Below are 15,125 nucleotides of genomic sequence, written 5' to 3' on the forward strand. Positions count from 1 at the left end.
ATTAGCCTAAGTGGGAGCATTAATACAAAGCAAACTGGCAATCAAATCATAAATCTATCAGAAGTCAACTACTGAGGTTGTTCATGACTCTCATAACAATTTCTCTACGCTGTGGTTAAATGAGATCGGTTTTAGCTGTAACAATATGTGTGCTGTCTCTCTCAACCTCAAAGCCCATTGTCGGTGATTAGCAGGACAACACCGCCCTGAGCCCTTATGTCCTGGCATTGATCTTCCATTGTACACTGCATCTTCCAGGGGAGACTACCTTCTTCTACTGAAGCTGCCTGCAAGGTACATGATAACGTCTCTTTCTTCTAGATCATCATCCACAGTTCCTACCCCCTGACCCCAGTAGTTCCCGTATGATAATTACAGTCAGAGGAGCTGGTTACAAAACCTGGCATTAAGCTGAAATTATAGACAGCAGAAGCAAAATGGCTGATGGGCCAATGACTGTTTCTTAAAGCTGTGTGAAGCAAACCAGCACTGTTAGGTAACATCAACATTTCAAGAAACATGGCTTCTCTTCTTGAAAGAATTCACTGTCCAGGAGAAAGGCACACTTAGAAAGGGGCAAACTTTATTATCTTCATTCTATAAAACTTTCAGAGCAAGAATCAAAAGATTAATCAATTGGAAAAGTCACAGTGAGCCAACCTTAGTTAGAACTAAAAGCCATCACTTAACGCTTCGCAGAATGTTATTTTAATGGTTTATTTATTTGATTTTATTATATAAGTGCTTTGTTTGAGTGTATATATGTACACCCCAGGGATGTCTAGAGCCCATTCAACTCAGGAGAATGCTTGGTCCCACAGACCTAGAGTTACAGATGAGTGTAATCCACTGCATGACTTCTGGGCACTGAACAGAGATCCTAAGCGAAAGCCAGTCAGTGATCTTAAAAACCGACCCATCTCTCCAGCCCCAAGGTCGTCATTTCAATAGGAGAAGTGCAACGAGACAATGAGGATTCTGCATACAAAGTAACAGGTGTTTCTTTGGAAACATAGAAATATATTTTTCTCTTATAGCCATGTCATTTCCAAATAAACAACTGTCATTTTGAGACAAATAGAAATCAAATTCAAGCTCATTGATATGCATGTTGCAAACTGGCGATCTCAAGACCCAATCTGTAATAGTCTTTGGAATTTTCATCCTGTCCTTGCTTTTCTAGTACAGTGCTTTATATCTGTACATTATTTTACAATGTATAGAATATTTTAGCCATCCCATCTCACTTCTGAACACACCTTAGTGGTTCCAAGTTCTGCCTCATTTATCATTATTTTGGTTAGCTGTAGTGTAGAGAACTGAGAAGTCTCAGAGAGCTTGGATGATTGTTTTCGATGTTTCCTTTCTTATTCCGCCACTGCATAAAAAAGGAAAACCAATGGTGTGTATATCTTGCTTTGATATATCAGTCATGATCTTCATTTTTAATTTAGCTTCATGTTATGTTAAAATGCAAAATGGAGCGATTATTATTTTAACAATTTCAAATTTTGAACTTGATAACCGCTACCATTAGGAAGTCACGGTGTGCCAGGTACAAAAACAGGTACAAAAGCTCATTCGACACTCCCAGGACGTGATCATCTCTGCTCTGATGTAGATGAAACTACAATGATTGATTTCAAGATGGAAGTCTGAAGAGAGCAGAGCACACGTGTTACAATTTGCCCCTTTCCTTCTTCTCTGTGTTAATATTAATTAAAGTTGCCCTACTTAGTCCCGCTCACTGTTTGTTTGTTTGATTATATATTAAGGCCAAACATATTTCACTTTGCTATAGCTACTCTGCATATACCTTTCTTCATAGATTCCATCATCTGCCATTCACTGACAATCAAAATAGAAGGCAATGCTCACCATTGCCGAGCCCATGGGGTCCAGAGTCAGAGCGGCTGATCCTCCATCCTGTTTGCTTGCTGGGATGCCTTTTATACATTATTTCTACTTCTTTCGTAACAGTTTCCTCTGCTGTAAATGGGGATAAAATTGTGTCTCCCACTGCTTTTGGTCTGATGATTCAGTGAATGCCTGCATACGGGGTGCTCAGCAGAGCACACACGCGATGTTGCTTCTCATTTACAGTTAGCAGCTGAAATTGCTAATGTTAAGCTGCTAATACAGAAGCTGTATTCGAGGGAGTTGGGTTGTACTCAGAAGCATACTTTCATTAGACACCTAAGCTTCATAGCTCACAGAAGAGACCCCCCTAGTTTGCTGTTATTTCAGAAGAAAGTGTTGTACAGTGTAAACATAGCGTGCTTCCATTTCCTACCCCAAACGTGACTATTATTATGTAGTTCACATAACAGTCCAGAAACCTTCTTGTCAGCCTCCGCAAAGACAGAACAATCCTCCCTGACAGCTCAAAGAAAGGGGAGGAAGGCTGCCTGGACTTCAGACCCTCTGCCTGTCCCTATCTGGGCCCACCTGAGAGTCATCTTCAGCGCCATCTGCACAATCTCTGCCTGGGAGACAAACGCAGCGTTTGTGTTCTCCACAGCACTTGGTACACAAAAAACAGTGTGAGTTCCACTCAACTCCGATGAATGAGACTTCACTGTGTTGACGAAAGCTCGTGACTATTTTAGAGTCTTTAGGTGCTGTTGTTTTACTCTCTGTCCAACTCCTTGCTGCCGCCGTTTTCAGCAGCGAGGTGTGGGGAGGTACATTTATTGTCGTCGACATGCTGTACACATAACTGCCAAGTGTTTATTATCAGAATCGTATCCCAAATATTTTGGAAAACAGTTGCCCCGAGAGGCAGAGAAATCTGCCTTGCCAAGTTCCCCAGAATGCTACAGAGGCCGGGGCTTCTCTCGGGTTCTTCACATGTGGTGGGTTCCACGCATCTTCACCTCTCCACAATGAAGAGGGCCCTGGCTATGTCGTTCTCCAAAGCAAACTCCATTTATTAATTAAAATAGCCTGTGGATCCTTGTGACTGCTCTCTGTAGGTGGTTAGCACTCAAAGTCTCTGCGGAAGTGGTCCCACTCCAGGAAGATGGCTTCGTTGGAAAGGGCCACGGTCACTCTTGTCACCCTTTCTTTTAACCACTCTAATTCTGTCATTTTCTCCATCGAACCCTGTTGGACAGCAAGTGGACATAAATCCTCAGCTTTCAGCCTGACCTTTACGATCTCTCAGGTCCTATGCTGACCACTCTGACCTCTTCCCCACTTTTTCAGGTGAGCCATCTGCACGGGGCCTGAGATACACATTATTCCTCCTGAGAGCCCATGGTATCTTCAAATAGTTGTCAGTAGCAGTTTCTTTATAAAGGTAATCCCCCTGTGTGTCAGAGACTCATTTCTGATAGCTTCTCACAGTTGAGTTTTAGGTGTAAACCATCTGATCACATGGTTTGTCACGGCTAGGAGCACATAGCCAGGCTGTTTGGTGAAACCCCTCGCTCGTCTGAAGTGTACCGCTCTCCTTCACTGTTAAAAGGGTTGGGCTCACAGCATTCTCTCCAGAGATGCTCTCCTGAATCCTCACACATCAGAGCTACTTTAGTGTCAGATTCATCATCCTTCAGTGTGTGCATACCGTTACAGAACACATTTTTTCAGACCTCTGTTCTGTATGTTCTACAAGGCAGCTGGCCTGTTGTCTTTCTTGGGAATAAGAGACTGATTAGTAGCTACAATCTTCAGCCTGCTAAATAAATTTTAATTATTATTTATATTTTAGAGCCTTTAATTCTCTAGATACATGACCTTACTCACATAAGGCATACCTGTTTTGAAGCCAGAAAAAAAAATCATTTAAAAAAGCGATGATTCATCCACAACCTCTTCCAGGGATTTTGCCAACTGATTAAATCAACAGCTAATAGACTTTTACATTATCTTTAGGAGCGTAATTAAATTTTAGATGATGCTAAATTTAAAATAATGTTTATGATTTTTGTATGAGAAAAGAGATTTCAAAGCAGCCTGATAGGATATTAAAGGCTATATAAATAATTATTCATGCCCCTCAATCCTGGGAGCATTGCCAGATTCTAACTGATTATGCTGCAACCAGGACATCCTGGTGCCTTGGTTGCTTAGCAACCACTCTCATCCCATACTTTTTTTTGTTGTTGTTCTTTCTTGTAGAGGTGCAGAATACAATGTCAATTGGAAATGAAGTTGACAGATAAGAAAGTCAATTTCATTACCTCACCCACTGCTTGTTTGCCACAGCCTCAGTCTGAACTTTCAAGCTAGATCATCCAAATCCAAATACTAACCTTGGAAAAGATAATTAACCCATGTGCATCTGCTTTAAAAGGGAGTATCACATTTGAGAGGCATGTATGTGTGCTAAATGTCCCTCTCTGGGCTGCTGTCCTTTAAACATCTGGGAGCAGAGACAAGCCCGGTGTGTGGTCTGTGCTCTAGGAGAGTCTCCCTCAAGGCTTTGCTGATAACGCAATGGAGTGTTCCAGAAAACTCTCAATGGAGGCAGATAATTGTGTTAGTCAATTAATTGATTGATTCCTTTCTTTAGAAGTGGATGTGTGTTGTACATGTGTATGAGTGTATGAGTGTATGTGTGTGTGTGCATGTCCCACAGTGTAGGAGGTCAGAACACCACTTTCAGGAGTCACTTCTCACCTTTTACAGTGTTGTGACTGGGTCTTTTTCACTGTCTCTGCTGCTATGCTGCATACTCTCTGCTGGATGGTCCGCTGGTTCTCTTGTCTTTGTCACCCGTTTTGCTGTCAGCAGGATGGGATTTCAGATGCAAACCACTGCACCTGGCATTGCACGTGGGTTCTAGAGGTGCCGCTCAGATTGTCAAGCTAGGCAACCCGTGTTTTTCTCCCTCTAGCCATTTTTACAGCCCTGATGAACTCCTTCATTTAAATACGTTTTAGCGGGCTAGAGAGGTGACACAGCCATTAATAATAGCGTTTGTTGCTCTGGCAGAGGACATGGGTTCAGTTATCGGTACCCACCTGGTAGCTCATAGCTCCAGTTCTGGGGTGGTACACATACATTCATGCAGGCAAAACACTCATACGCATAAAATGAAACATTTGGTAAGTAAATAAATGTTAGGCTGTTTATTGCATGTTTTACATACTGTAATCAGATATAGGAACAAAATGGTGAGGATAGTAAGCCTGACTCCTGCTTTAAGGAGGCTGATGGTCCAGTCTAACACGTGTAATGAGCAGTATCTGAATAAATCAGCACAAACACTTGGGGTTTGAATAGAAATGACTTCTATAGGTGCATGTGTGGAGTCCCCAGATGGTGGTCATGCTTGGGAGATGATAATACACAGGGTGTGAGCCTTGCCAGAAGAAGTGAGTCCCCGAAGGTAAGCCTTGGTATTTTATATTCAGGCTCCAATTCTGCTTGCATTTTTCTTCCTGACTGGGGACAATGACCATTGGCTTGAGGCCCTGGTGCTATATTACCCCATCCTGGTGGACCGTGTCCCCTTGGATGGATGGTGTCCCCTTGAACTATAAATCAAAACAACCCTGCCCCGCTTATGTTGGTTTTTTTTTTTTTGTCAGTTATTTGATTGAGGGAATAAGAGAAATGGATACCTATCAGGGGCAACCTGCGGTTAAACCTGACATTTGTTTCTTAGCAAATTTTGGAACTTGTTTCAAGGAAGAATATTGAAAAGTTTGGAATGTCTGTCCGGAAGAGCCCTAGAATGTTGAAAGTTTGGTATACTAGCTAGCTTTTCTCTCGCTGTGGTAGAGACCATGACCAAGAGCAGCGTGGGGGGAACGGGTTTGTTTTATCTTACAGACTATAGTCCATCGTCAAGGGAAGCCATGGCGAGACTTCAAGGTGGGACTCTAGAGGCAGAAACACAAGCAGGAGGAACGAGGCTTAGTGACTTGCTGCTCAAGGTTCGCTCTACTTTCTTTCTTATGCAACCAAGGAACACCTGCCCAGAGTGAAATGGACCCTTCCATATCAATTATTAATCAATAAAATAAACCACAGATATACTCACAGGCAAATCTGATAGAAGCAGTTCCTCAACTGAGGTTCCTTCTCCTCAGGTAATTCTAGATTTAATGAAGTCTACAAAAATCTAACCCACTAATTGACTTCTTGTCAATTTGCTACACAAACATTACTATTGACCTTTTCCTTTCTTTGTTTATCTGGAAGATCACATGTTAACGTCACAATATAAAACATAAGTTTAAAAGATCTAAAGTCTTTAAAATGCTGTAATTTTAAAGTTCAGTATCTCTTTAAGAAATCCAGTCTCTTACTGGTGCTCCTATAAAACCCCAAATAAGTTCTATATTTTATCTCAAGAGGGAAGAACCAGGCACAGTAACAACAGCTTAAAGCAAAACCCAACACCCAGCAGTGTTAGCCAAATGCTGTCACTCATGCCTGGCATCTGGAACCCCTAATCTAGGCTCCAAAGTGGTTGGCGATCAGATCTCTCCTGCTCTGCGGTCTGAAACACCCGTAACTCGTTTAGTAGGCTCAGGGTGGTTACACTCTCCACCTGCGCTGTCCTTGGCGGTCATTCTCATACCTGGCACCTCCAGCATGACGAAATCTCCTCTGAACTATGGCTGTACCTTCACCAATAGCCTCTCATGGGCTCTTTTCAGTGATTCCAACTGTGTGACGTGGTGTCAAACTGAAAGATCCTCAGAGAGGAGTCTTTTGGGGAGTTCTCCACCCAAGAACCAGAACCAATCCACTGGATGCAAAAGCACGAGGTAGTTTATTGGATACACAGGCGCCTGCGAATGCTACAGCAACCAAGTTACTGAGCATGCCGGGCTGAAGGCACATTATGTATTTATAGGGATTTAAGAGTTACACAAGAGGCTGCATAGCAACAAGCATTTCATTGGTTCCCAAATTGGCGGGCTTAGCTCACCCCGGGAATGGCCCCATGCCTATTCTTGAATTTCCCCGAAAAACCACAAAGCTAGATAGAGAACCCTGCAGCAAGTTGACAGTTTTGATAGAATGCCTTGGGGTGGGGTACTCCCTCTCCTCAGCCTAGTCAGCGAGTCTGCAACCCACAGATACCCTGTTTTAGCATCGGCTGGGCCAGGGGGACTTTCCTTCTATGGCCCAGCTAAATTTCACAGAGTCATTAGCTGAGCCTGGTGGCTTTCTTTCTATGGCACAGTTAAGTTTCAGCAGAGTTTAACATAGTATGTGGACATGGGGGTCTTTCAAGTATGGGGGGCCTTTCAAAACCTCAACTGCTCTCTGGCTTTATGGCTTCAAGATCAGTACTGTGTTGGGGACCATTCCATATTTCCGTGTTTATCTGCGATCTTGAGATACCAACTTGTTCTCTGAACCACAGCTTCTGTGTTAATCTTTGGAAAATAATTCCCAGAAGATTTCATCTCAGAGTTGCTTGCTGCTCAGTTATTAATCACAGCTCATTCTTTGGCCCCAACTGACAAACATTTATTGATCCAGGAAAGTAAAGATGTAAGTTTTATTTTACTTTATTTTCTTTTATACTTTGTTTTCATGGAAACGCCTAAAGTTTCAGTCTGTCTGTCGCGTTCACATCGGTTCCAGGACATTGCTGACCACGCGTGTCACATATTCTCAACCCAGAAATGTGTTTTCCAGCACAGAAACTTTAACATGGCCTGGGGCTTCTGTGCTTTTCTCCTTCCACTCTTGGAACAGCCGTTGCAAATCCATAAAGATGCTGTGTATCTTATCTAATAGCCTTGCTGTACTCCCACTGAGCATAAAGCAATGATCCAACCATTTATTGTGCTCCCAGGACTTCTTTCCTTACCCTCTGAACAGTTCACTGGAGGGCAGCAATGAACAATCCATTGTGTTCCTTTTATCTCAAGGACTTCGCTTAGGGCCAGTCGCTATCTTATTGTGACATTGTAGTTGTAGTCTTTTTGTTGTTGTTTCAAAAATATAGCACTATGGATTACATTTTTATTAATAAGTACTAATTGTATTCATGAATGAAGTTCAGTGTGGTATTTCTTCACATGCATATCAACCCACTGGTCAAATCCTATCTGGTTCTCTTGGGGGCTCCCTCATCTGTTGGCAATCACTGCACACAGGTAAATCGACTTTCAGATTTCACTTCTTAGAGGATATCACTGTCTGGCTCATTTCATTTAGCATAATGCCTTTCTGCTTCATTCTTCTTGCTGCAAATAAAGGGATTTCATTCTTGTTTCTAGGTGAATAAAACTCTATTGTACATATGTACTATATTTTCTTTCTGTCTTCATCTCTTGATGGATATCCGGTCTTAATTTTGATTGGTTTGCTATGCCTCTCATTTGCATATAAGAAGCCACTTTACACCCAGAACACTGTTAATTTGACAATAATTCATCTCCTCTGATTTTGGTAGCTTAAAATCTTGTATACTAAAAACATATTTTAAAATGGGGGGGGGCTGGGTATAGAGCTCAATTAGCCGAGTGTTTGCTTTGCATGCAGAGACGGGGTGACAACATACCTACAGTTCTGCAACTTTCACAGGTCATAGATGAAGAATTAAGAGTTGAAGGTCATTCCTGGCTATAGGGAGTTCATGGCAAGTCTGCAACATAAGACTCTGCCAATAAATAAATAAATAACACCAATTTCTCCGATTACTATAACTATCTGTAATTAATTCCTGCTATGCTTTCATAAAATATGCAGTTCAAGCACAAGAAAATCATTGCCTTTCTGTTGATAATGCTTTTGTTGGCTTTTCCTGCTTCACTTTTATTAATTTCAATTGAACTACACTACCTCTGAGAAAAACTTCTTCCAATTATTTTTGTTGATACTTCCAAGTAAACAAATACTGGCTCCATTCTCAGTGTTCATAAGACTTACAGCTTAAGAAACAAGTTGTTTCAAAATTACATGATGATTATGTGCCATTACCTGAAGTTCAGTGGACTATGGAAGATCAAGCAGAAGACTTTAGTATCTAGGACGTCCTCAGTGAAGAATTGCCCTTAAACTAAGACCAAAAATACCCCCATAATGTAGAGGGTGTAGAGGGGTGATGTGGGATTCCCCTCTGCATGTTGTGAATATTATTGATTAATAAAGAAGCTGCTTTGGGCCTATAGACAGAGCAGAATAGAACTAGGCTGGGTAAACTAAACTGAGTGCTGGGAAAAAGAAGGCAGAGTCAGAGAGAAGTCATGTAGCCTCACCAGAGACAGACACCAGAAGGAACCTTGCTGGTAAGCCACAGTCACGTGGCAATACACAGATTAATAGCAATGGGTTAAATTAAGATGTAGGAGCTAGCCAATAGGAATCTAGAGCTAATAGGCCAAGCAGTAATTTAATTAATACAGTTTCTGGGTGATTATTTCAGGGCTGAGCAGCAGGAAAAAACAAGCGACCTCCTACTGCAACAGAGGGATGCAGAAATGTTAAGTCAGGGGTGAAGGGCTGACTTGGGATGAGAAAATGATTATATGATTCTTGATTGTTGCAGGACATTAGTGTTCAAGGTCAGAAATAATAGATAGAAATAAGCCACAAGGTTTTAAAGCCCGGGAGTTTATATAATTTATATAGTAGTCATGTATTGCTTCTGCAACTAATTAATATGAATGTAGGCAAGACAACAACTGGGCAGGCTGAGCTGAATCTTTGTCTTTGAAATAGTTTTTGCATCCAGTCTTATGTATCTTGTTTGTAGACTGAACGGGGAAGAATTCAGCTTTAAAACTCACTCAGGTTGTTGACAGAATTCCTTGCCGTTATCCGTCTGAGAGGCCAAGCTGCTTCCAGCAGCCACGTCAAGATATCCAGTTTCTAAAGTCCGTCCAACCGTTTTCCACATGATTTCCCACATGACCACTTGATTCACCAAATGATCAAGGACAGTCTCTGAAGAATCTGCCAGCAAAACTTTTTTCACTCTGAGATATGGTTTAGAAGTTAGATGGAGGCCAGTCTACAAAGGGAGGGATTTTGTACAAAACTACAGGTACCAGGAAGGGACTGATTCAAAGGAGTCAGCAGCATAGCATTTGTCCACCACACCTGATAACCCAGGCTATGGGTTTTAACACTGTTACAGCCCTAATGAAAATCCTGATGAATTTTGTAGAACTAGAATGACAGGATTTCTGACTTCTGAAGATGGAGAGGGGTGGTATAGAAGTAAGACTCAGAATAAATGGCATTTCTGATAGTGCTGGGAGTTTATAAAGAAATGGACATGCTCTGAAGATTTCAAATATTAATAGGAATGGCTTACATATAGACCATGTGGCTAAGTAGAAGCCAACACAATGCCAACATTTCTGTAAACAAAGAGAATGTAGCGCTGTTTATCGAAAAGGAGATTCATGGAGGGGAAACAGCTAGATGGGAAGAGAACACTGAATTTCCCTCAGTACAGTGAAAATGGGCTGTGTGCTGTGGTCTGGGAAGACTGCCAAAGGCAGAGAGTTAGGAGAGCTCCAGCCTGGAAAACTCAGCATTCTTCCATAGGTAGAAATGGGTGCCACGGCAAGAGATGAAGTCATCTGGAAAAGAGTACGTGTGTGAGAGAAGAGGGTTCACAATGGCACAGGAAGCGCAATAATATTTCAAAGAGAAAATGAATTGTGGTGGGGCAATGTAATCGCCTGCCCCATTACACTCCCTCCCTGATGCATTGACAGTCAAGACGTGGAAAGTCCCAAATACAGCCTTTCATTTTCCTCTCAATTTATTTTTACAACAAAAGTAGAGACAGCCCTTTGTTATTTTTTATGCCATCGTGGTTTCCACAGTGTATCAAAAGAAAAGACGACTCAAAGAAAAAAAAGGAAAGCAAACAAAAGAAGAAAGAAAAAAATGACAGATGAGGGAGATTCTTGAAGGGAAAGTGCGGATGATTAGTTTCATCAAGGCAGACCGACCCCGTGTTTAATTTAAGGGAATGTGGGGTGCATTTTGGGACCATAAGTCTAAAAAGTGTTGTGATAAGAAGCACACTGCCAAGTTCAGAGCTGGTCAAGGACGGTGGCATCGGGACATAGCAAGGGAAGTGTAGAATCTGTCCCCTCAGCAGCGCCACACCCACCGCAATCAGATTCTACTGTTTAATTCATACTTTTGTGGTATGTCACACTTAACAGCAAAAGTCAAAACAGATTTGTCATTGAAGAATATGGTGAATTTGCTAACTAATATATGTAAAGTGTGGCAGCTGCAGTTTGTTCTGAAAACATTGAAAGGATTGGGCAAATCTGAAACCAGTTTGATTCTTGACTGTAACCAGGCAAACTGAAGAACTTGGAAAATCTATCAAGGAAAAGTAGGGTCAATAATTTTAATTAGGGTCAATAATTTTAATTTTGATGTTCAGGGATGAATGACATCTTTTATGCTACAGGTACATACAGTTCGACTTATTGTTTTTGTTACTGTGGCGATGGTAGCCCCACCATTGGAGAAATGGCTTCTTTAGTGCCCTTAAAGAGACAGCAAAATCAAAGGACATAAAGCTGTTCAAAAGCCTAAGAGTTTTTTCCTCCATTTTCAGTGTAGCCTGTATAGTTACTGAGAGTTGCACCAGTAATAGTATGTGAAAAAAGTTAGTAGAAAGTATGTGATTTCTGTACAGCACTCATGTATCATGAAGTATTATTACATATCACATAAATACTATTCACCATCATTAAAAATGGATGCTGCACAAACCCTTCCCAAGACTGTGAATTTTAGAAGGGCTAAAGCAGAGGTTTCCATCTTTCCTAATGCTGCAACCCTTCCTAATGAGAAATACAGTTTCTCATGTTGTAATGACTCCCAATAATAACATCACTTCCTTGCTACTTCATAACTGCAGTTTTGCTACAGTTATGAATCATACTGTACATGTCTGTCTTCCTGGTGGTCCTCAGTGGTCCCTGTGAGAGGCTCCTTTTACCTACTGAGGGGGACGCTACCCACAGGTTGAGAACAACTCAACTAAGGAATTAAATCTTCTCCAGTCTGAGAGATTCCCTAAAATACTGATGCTAACTAGAGCGTATTATTTACTTTTCAGAACTAAGAAGGTTAAGCCATGGCTAGGTGTTGAAAAATCTTATGGTTTGCACCATATCGTCAAGTTGTTGAGTTTATCAAAACAAAATGTATGTCAGAACTTCAGGATGGGGCTAGGTTACTATGGATTTAGTAACTTTAGAGGAGCTGACTGTTCATGTAAATGAATTAAGCACATGTCTTCACGGTGCTAACCAATGTGTTAATACCGAGTCCAAATCACAGTAGAGTAATGGAGGAGACTGAAGTTGTGGCAGATTCAAATGAGCACTTTTTTTTTTCATGTCGACACAACTAACCACAGCCTTGTGAACAGGAAAAAATACGTAGGCATACTCTTCTATTTGATGCAAAACTCTGAAAACCGACTCTAAGATTTCTGATAAAATAGTGTTTTATTTTAAGTAAGTTTGCGACACCGTTTCAGGCAAACTGCTGCCTTCCAGATTTCGAATAGGTTGTACAGAGCTTCAACCTGACTTTCAACACAGGAAGCTGGATTGTGTCCGTTTCCTAAACTATCAGAGGTTTGACCTGCTCAGAGACAAATGTCTCCTACTCCATAACCACAGTTAATTCACGTAGTCTTGTTCTTCTTCAGCAGCATCTACGCTTGTGAGGGTTACTTTCAGGGATGAAGCTCACGGAGAGAAAATGTGGAACCACGCAATGACGAGCACCCGAACACTCCCGGAGAACTGCGGCTGCGCATTGAACCTGATGTCTGCTTACAAGTTTCTCAAAGGTCCCACTAGTTTTAGGATGCTCTCTTTCTTTCACTTCTATTTTAAAATAGTTTTTAAAACAAAAACATTTTTTAACTTGGACACGTTAGTTGTTTTGCTAGGGATTAAAACTTAAGATCTGCTCCATAATTTTCAGGGGCTCCCTGAGCAGGTGCCACGTAATAGGGGTTCTAGGAAGGACTTCTTTGCTCATCTGTGGTGGCAGATAATACAAAACTTCCTTTCCATAAGCTTTTGATAGTACTTGTGTGTTTAATGCACAATTCAAGACAATTCATCCTTTGTGGTCCAGGGATCCAAAAATTTGGTCACATTGGACCTAGAACATAAGGAAGGACTGAAAAGGTCCCATGGGACTTGTAGATTAGACACAGCATGAGGAAAAATGATGGTATGGAGAGTTCAGTTAGCTTAGTGTGAGGATTGCCAGAAGACAAGTTTCCAGAAACCTCTCAGGTCACGTAGGTTATCTCAGGGTCGTTTATTTATTCAAGGCAGGGTCTCCCTGTGTAGCATCTGTGTGTCTCAAAGTCATAGTCCTTTCCTCTTAGCTTCTCTGGTTTAGGGATTAAAATAGGCATCAACTCAACACCTCAGCTGGAGGCTTTATAGTGGTCGTGAAATGCAAACCACGGGAGCCTGTGTGATAGCTTATTTTAGTTGTTAGCTTGACTGGATCGGTGATCGGTTAAGAGATACGCCTCTAGTATTTTCTGGAAGAATTGTAGACTGGGCAGCCACCAGGCTCTTGACTTCTCTGTGGTTCAGATGGCCATTGTTAGATCACCCGTGTTGTGTCATGGAAGCAGCGTGATAACTCCTCTTAGTAATGTATATTCCTTCTATCCGTCTGCTCTCCTGGAGACCCTGACTAATAAGCCCTATCATAGTCTATTCCCTTCCAAAGTGCTAAATTAAATAAGCAAAAGATCGTGGGCCCGAGGCTATCTCTGTACTTTGAGTTCCCAGGTCATGCAACCTAATTTAGCACATAAACAAACTGCAGACTACTTTAAGATTTTTATTTTTTTAATAACAGCTAGACATCTGTTATGTGCAGCCCGTCTTCACAGACAGCCAATGTCTGACTGTCGGACTATAACTGCCCACATTGTGTCTTCACAGACGGCCAATGTCTCACTGTCGGACTATAACTGCCCACATTGTGTCTTCACAGACAGCCAATGTCTCACTGTCGGACTATAACTGCTCACATTGTGTCTTCACAGACAGCCAATGTCTCACTGTCGGACTATAACTGCCCACATTGCGTCTTCACAGACGGCCAATGTCTCACTGTCGGACAATAACTGCCCACATTGTGTCTTCACAGACAGCCAATGTCTCACTGTCGGACTATAACTGCCCACATTGCGTCTTCACAGACGGCCAATGTCTGACTGTCGGACTATAACTGCCCACATTGTGTCTTCACAGACGGCCAATGTCTCACTGTCAGACTATAACTGCCCACATTGTGTCTTCACAGACGGCCAATGTCTCACTGTCGGACTATAACTGCCCACATTGTGTCTTCACAGACGGCCAATGTCTCACTGTCGGACTATAACTGCCCACATTGTGTCTTCACAGACGGCCAATGTCTGACTGTCGGACTATAACTGCCCACATTGTGTCTTCACAGACGGCCAATGTCTGACTGTCGGACTATAACTGCCCACATTGTGTCTTCACAGACGGCCAATGTCTGACTGTCGGACTATAACTGCCCACATTGTGTCTTCACAGACGGCCAATGTCTGACTGTCGGACTATAACTGCCCACATTGTGTCTTCACAGACGGCCAATGTCTGACTGTCGGACTATAACTGCCCACATTGTGTCTTCACAGACGGCCAATGTCTCACTGTCGGACTATAACTGCCCACATTGTGTCTTCACAGACGGCCAATGTCTGACTGTCGGACTATAACTGCCCACATTGTGTCTTCACAGACGGCCAATGTCTCACTGTCGGACTATAACTGCCCACATTGTGTCTTCACAGACGGCCAATGTCTGACTGTCGGACTATAACTGCCCACATTGTGTCTTCACAGACAGCCAATGTCTGACTGTCGGACTATAACTGCCCACATTGCGTCTTCACAGACGGCCAATGTCTCACTGTCGGACTATAACTGCCCACATTGCGTCTTCACAGACGGCCAATGTCTGACTGTCGGACTATAACTGCCCACATTGTGTCTTCACAGACAGCCAATGTCTCACTGTCGGACTATAACTGCCCACATTGTGTCTTCACAGACGGCCAATGTCTGACTGTCGGACTATAACTGCCCACATTGTGTCTGAACTTTCCTTCCTTCTTGCTGTTGTGGGAACCTCCACAGTTCCTA

The sequence above is a fragment of the Myodes glareolus genome, chromosome 20, assembly GCF_982192425.1.
Source record: "Myodes glareolus chromosome 20, mMyoGla1.1, whole genome shotgun sequence".
Classification (NCBI taxonomy): Eukaryota; Metazoa; Chordata; class Mammalia; order Rodentia; family Cricetidae; genus Myodes; species Myodes glareolus.